This window comes from Carlito syrichta, unplaced genomic scaffold (assembly GCF_000164805.1).
Source record: "Carlito syrichta isolate Samal-C Ts95f unplaced genomic scaffold, Tarsius_syrichta-2.0.1 Scaffold145301, whole genome shotgun sequence".
Taxonomy (NCBI): domain Eukaryota; kingdom Metazoa; phylum Chordata; class Mammalia; order Primates; family Tarsiidae; genus Carlito; species Carlito syrichta.
The window spans coordinates 781-6,786 of record NW_007089397.1 but is presented as its reverse complement, the minus strand read 5'-3'; positions in this window follow the sequence as shown (position 1 = coordinate 6,786).

The following is a 6,006-nucleotide window of genomic DNA, read 5'->3' as shown; positions in this document are numbered from 1 at the left end:
CAGGTTGAAAAAGACAATTTAGATGGGAGTAGTAAGGGAAGGTATCTCTGAGGAGGTGGTGTTTGTTGTACTCCTGAGTGAGGAGAAAGGAGGAAGACATGAGATGAGCTGGAGGTTGGTATTCTAGGCTTTAGATTTTATTCTATGTGTGATGAGAAGCAATTGTGGGATTTTATTTTGCTTATTTATTTTATTTAGCAGAGGAGTGACATAAACCAATTTACATGGCCAACACAGTCCTTAGTGTGGGCCCTTTTCCTAGTTTGCAGTTGGACTCTTCTTCCTGTAGCCTCACAAAATGGGGAGATGGGGAGAAGGGAGAGAAAGAGTGAGAAAGATGGAGAGGGGAAGAGAGAGAGATTGAGCTGAACTCTGATCTCTGTTCCTTTTTTAATAAGGGCATTAAGGACACTGATTCCATCATGGGGGCTCCATCTTCAAGAACTCATATAAAACAGAATTATCTCCCAAAGGCCCCACCTCCTAATTCCATCACAAAGCCCTAATGTAGGACTTTAATATATAAATTTAGGATGGGGGCATAAATAATCCGTTTATAACAAACTACAATGAGAAGAAGACATCAATGCTGTTATTACTCAAAATGTCATGGCTCTTAGGACTTTTGTATTGAAATTAAATAAATATTGCCTCTGTCTGCATTTCCTTTATGCTATTTATTCAGTGCTTGTTTCATTACTCATGTTCCTGCATCATCTATCCTCTGCAGTCTCTTCAACGACTCTGTTGAAGTTGTCACTGTGCTTTGTTGAGGATAACTGCAAATCCAAGTCTTACCCAGAGAGTGCAGGTAAAAGTTAACATATTTTATTTTCTAATCATGTTAAATTTTTTTTCAGGATTTTATAATGGAAATGTAAACACCATATCTTCCAACTACATCTTCTTTTCAACTCTTTTAGGTTGTAATCATTGCATTCCTAAAATACGATCTCTTTCAACATTGACTTCATCACTGCCTTCTATGTGTTACCACCAATGCGGAGGAAAGGCAAGGACCTACCGGCAGAGTGAGAATAGTTCTGTTCACATTATGAGTATTTGCTCCTCATAGACTATGACTTGGGGCTGATATCGCCCATTGATCAGAGGCAAGGGCATCAATTGAAGGGCCAGGTTAAATGTTGTAGAGCAAAGGTCTCAAAAATCTCTCAGAGGAGATACATGGAGCCTGTGGAAGGGGTGGGGTGATCATTCTGTCAGTGGAGGGAGGTGAACATGGGGTTAAGAACATCTGCTGCTAATGCTACCCTTGCAACCCTCCACTCCAGTGCTTTAGACCAGAGGCAGCATCATAGTAAGACTAAAGACTACACATGGGCCCCTACTGGAGGCTCAAGCCCAATGGATTTATGAGTCTTGAGCTAAATGGAGAAAGAGGTAGGATGGTAGGCAGTCCCTAAGATAGTTCTCATTGGTCCCCATCTCCTGATTCGTGGTCTTGAGCAATCACCTCCCCTTGAGTGTTGGCTGGAAAGACTGACTTGCTTTTAATGTTGAGACTGTGATAGAAGTAATGAGATGTCATGCCCAAGATTGGGTTACACAAAGACTTTGACTTCTGTTTTGAGCACTCTAGCTCTCTTTTGGAATTTTCAGCCTGGGGCTGCCATGTTGTGAGGCAGGCCTGTGGATTGGCCCCTCTGGTGAAGAAATAAGACCTGGCAAGAGCTCTGTGAATGAGCTGGGAATCAGATCCTTCTGCCCATCAGATCTTCAGATGACTGCAACCTCAAGGGAGACTGCACCAGGTAAGCTGTCTTCAGACTCTTGATCCTCAGAAACTAAGATAATAAAGGTCTGTTGTTTTAAGCCTCTAAATTTGAGGGTAACTTGTTACACAGCAACAAATGACGAATAAGACTTGCTGTACAGATAGTGTTCAAAGTTCCAGGACTAGGTGAGCTATCTGGGGAAATTGTGTCATTAGAGAAGAAGGCCAGTGATAGGTCCTTAAGGCACCAAGGTCGGAAGCAGAAGAGGGATCAGCAGAGAGGACTGTGAAGAAGTGGCCATTGAGGTAGAGGAAAAACCAGGGAGGATGAAGTCCTCAAAGCCCAATGAAGGTTATGATTTGAGAAGGGAAATTTTTTTTTTTTAATAGGTTGAATAAGATGAAAGTTGGGGATTGATCATTCGTTTGGTAAACGGAGACAGTTGGAGACCTTGATAAAAGTAATTTCAGTGTCATGATGGAGATGAAATCCAATTAAAGCAGATTAATAAGAGAATAAGCAGTAGAAAAGTGGAGAGGGTTTATATAAGAAATACATGCAAGGAATTTTGCTATAATAAAAATATAAAAATGGTGTAGCAACTGGAGTGGTCCATGGGATAAAGAAGAGTAATTCAATATGTGACATTCTGATAGTTTTGAATTTAGGTGGGAAGGAGTTAGTAGAAAGGGAAAAATTGATGTAGGAGAGAATGAAATAGGATAGTTTCATAAGTTAATGTTCTAGCCAGCATAGGCAGGAGAGGATGGGAACCTGTGTACAAGTGGAACGGAGATGAACAGTTATTGTTTATCCAGTTTTACAAGACAGAAGTCAGATTATATGAGGGGGACTCCACCCCAAAAAAACAAAACCCAAAATTATTTTGGAAGATGGGCCCTTGTAGTACAGGCTTTCCCCACCAGGTAAGTGTTCTAGGAACCCATTGGCATCAGTACCAGCTAGCATTGTTGTGAGAGGCTGGGCTCAGCTTCAGTGAATTTTTTTGGAGATTCTTTCACCACGTTTGCCCATTCATGATGGGTGATTTAGGAATGCACCTTCCCCACACTGCACTGAATGTTCAGCAATTTTTTTTTTTTTCAGTTGGAGTCTCACTCTGTTGCCGAGACTGGAGTGCAGTGGCCGCTCCTGGCCACCGCAGCCTCACCTGCTGGGCTCCGGCCATCCTTCCGCCTCAGCCTTCCGAGTAGCCAGAATTACAGGCACACGCTACCACACCTGGCTGATTTTTTGATTTATTGTAGAGATGAGGTCTCGCTGCCCAGGCGAGTCTCGAACCCGCGGGCTCAGGCAATCCACTCACCTCAGCCTCCCAAAGGAGCGGGATTACAGACTGAGCCATCGGGCTGGCTTGTTCAGCAATTTTTGACCAAAAACAACATGGCCCCCATTTCCCATCCTCCCTATCCATCTGATCTCACCCTGAGCAACTTTTTTTGTTTATGTCCCTAGATGAAAATATCCTCAATGGGAAAACTTTTGCCGTGGAGGAAGAGGTGAGACAAAAACAAACAAACAAAATGGCAGAAGCACTAAAAGGCATCAAAATTGTTGAGTTCAAAACTGTTTTGAGCAGTGGAAAAAGCATCTCAATAGTTGCATTGCATCAAATGGGAAGTACTTTGAAGGTGACTGAAGTTTAAACATGTAAGAATAAATACAAAACCTTTATTTTTATTTCTGAGTTGGAGTCTCACTCTGTCACCAGGCTAGAGTGCAGTGGCATGCTCATGGCCACCACAGCTTTGACTAGCTGTGTTCAGGTGATTCTTCCACTTCAATCTTCCAAGTACCTGGAACCATCGGCCTGTACCACCACACCCCAGTAATTGTTTTGATTTATTGTAGAGACAAGGTCTCACCAAGTTACCCAGCTTGGGTAACTTGAATCCCTGGACTCAGGCAATCTTCTTGCCTCTGCCTTCCAAAGTGCTGGGTTTATAGGGGTGAGCCACTGTGCCTGGCTAAATACACACTATTTTAATGAATAAATTCTGGATTTCTTTGGGTCCCCCCTCATAGGCACAGATGCAAGTGAGGTTGTATAAATGAGTGGTGGGAAATCGTTTAATTCTTTTTTTGTATCCCTATTATTTTCTCACTGAAATAAAGGAGATGGGTGAGGAGGAGTTGTTGAATGCTTGAGAAGAAGGAAGGTGTGAAATAAATTGTTGAAAGGAAGAGCAAACTTTCTAGAAAAATGTCATTGTATCGTTGAGATTTATAGTTGAGAATTTAAAGTGAGGCAAGTCTGCATGAGAATGCTAGTGCTAAGATTATGTTTGTTTGTGTTGCTTTTCCTTCAACCATACTCAGCTGTTCTGCTGTAGCCGTGGACAAGGATGGAGAGTTTGGCTAATCAAGGTTTGAGCTTTGCTGTGGGAATGTGGCACAGGAAGAAAGGGACAAAGGATTGGAGGGCATCTGTGAACAGCAATTAGAATGATGGTTCACAGCATTTAAACTTGATAATTAAGGAGAGAAGGGAGTGCAGAAATGGAGTGATGGACAGGAAATAAATAATGAGATCACCAATTGGAGGTCAGCATAGGGTTTGCACGTTGGCAACTTTATTCATTGTATAACTTCTCCATTCTTCGGTCAAAGGTTTGTAGCACTCTGGTCATAATGAAACTGTCGGCTACCCCCTTCGATAGATCAGGCTATTAGGCACATGCCCTTGCACTTTGCATATGCCTTTTCTCTCAGTTCAGAACAGTTCACTACTTTTTTTTATCTGACTGTTCTTTCTTGGCTTCTGACCATCCCTTTCTCCATGACATGTAGTTATTTTTTATTTCCTTTAGTCAGTTTCCCTAATTAAAATATGACTCTTGTGAAGGCAGGAACCATGTATTATTCATGCTTGAATCCCTGGCACAGGGCTTGGTCTACACTAAATAAATGGCTTGTATTCCTATGTCTCTGGCATAAATGAATGTTTTAAGGGACAGATGAGGAACCTCCTCTCACAGAATATTTTATATCCACTCTCACCACCCATAATAATATTCAGTAGGAATATGCTGTTTGGGAGTAAAAGTATTTTAATGGTACTTTTATGGTTTTTCCTGATGTATTTATTTCTTCATTTTTATGTTAGCATCATCATTTATAAACAGCACCAAATAAAGTAGGAATGATCCTTTAGCTAGACCCATAGTAGCTCTCTCTGTTTACACAGGAGACAGAAATTCCTCCGTGATATTTCCTCTTAATTCTTTATGGACAGGTAGGTGAGTCAGTAATAGCATGTGTAATAACTACAAGTTATAGACTGAATTTCACAAAAAGCTTGTTGGCTTCTTTTCTTTTTCTTTTCTTTTTTTTTGAGTTGGAGTCTCACTCTGTCGCCCAGACTGGAGTGCAGTGGCCACTCCCGGTCACCACAGCCTCGACCTGCTGGACTCCGGCGATCCTTCCACCTCAACCTTCCGAGTAGCTGGAACTACAGGCGCACGCTACCATGCCCGGCTAATAATTTTTTGATTGATTGTAGAGATGAGGTCTCGCCAAGTTGCCCAGGCGTCTTTTTTTTTTTTTTTTAATAGACATGAGATTCTCTTTTTTTAATATATTTTATTTTAAAGATGTGTGGTACAATTCAGGATTAGGCATACAAGTAGACTTCATACAAGTAAAGTTTGGGCCTCTCTTTGGTCTCCACTTTGCTTGGTTTGAGATCAGGTACCCTTTTTGATGTTATGTGCCCTCTCCCCACCCCAGCAGTATCCTGCTACTGCCAATCCCTTTCATATGGTATTATGGTAAATGTTCAGAGTTTGCTTATGAGTGAGAACATGTGGTACTCTGTTCTTTGTATCTGTGATAGATCACTGAGTATGATAGACTTCAAATTCATCCAAGTTGCTGTGAAGTCCCTATGTTTGTCCTTCTTTATGGCTGCATAACATTTCATTGTGTATGTGTATCACATTTTTTTATCCAGTCCAGTTTCAATGAGCAGTGTGGTTGGTTCCATGTTTTTGCTATTGTGAATAATGCTGCCACAAACATGCATGTGCAGGTATCTTTTTTGTAAATGATTTGAGTTCCTCTGGGTTTATTCCCAGTAGGGGAAATGCTGGGTCATATGGAAGGTCAATTTCTAGTTCTTTTAGAAATTGCCACACTGTTTTCCATAGAGGTTGAACTAGTTTGCATTTCCACTAGAAGTGTAGAAGCATTTCTTTTTTCTGCATCCTCACCATTATCTGTTGTTTGTTTTATGTTCATTTTTAATTTT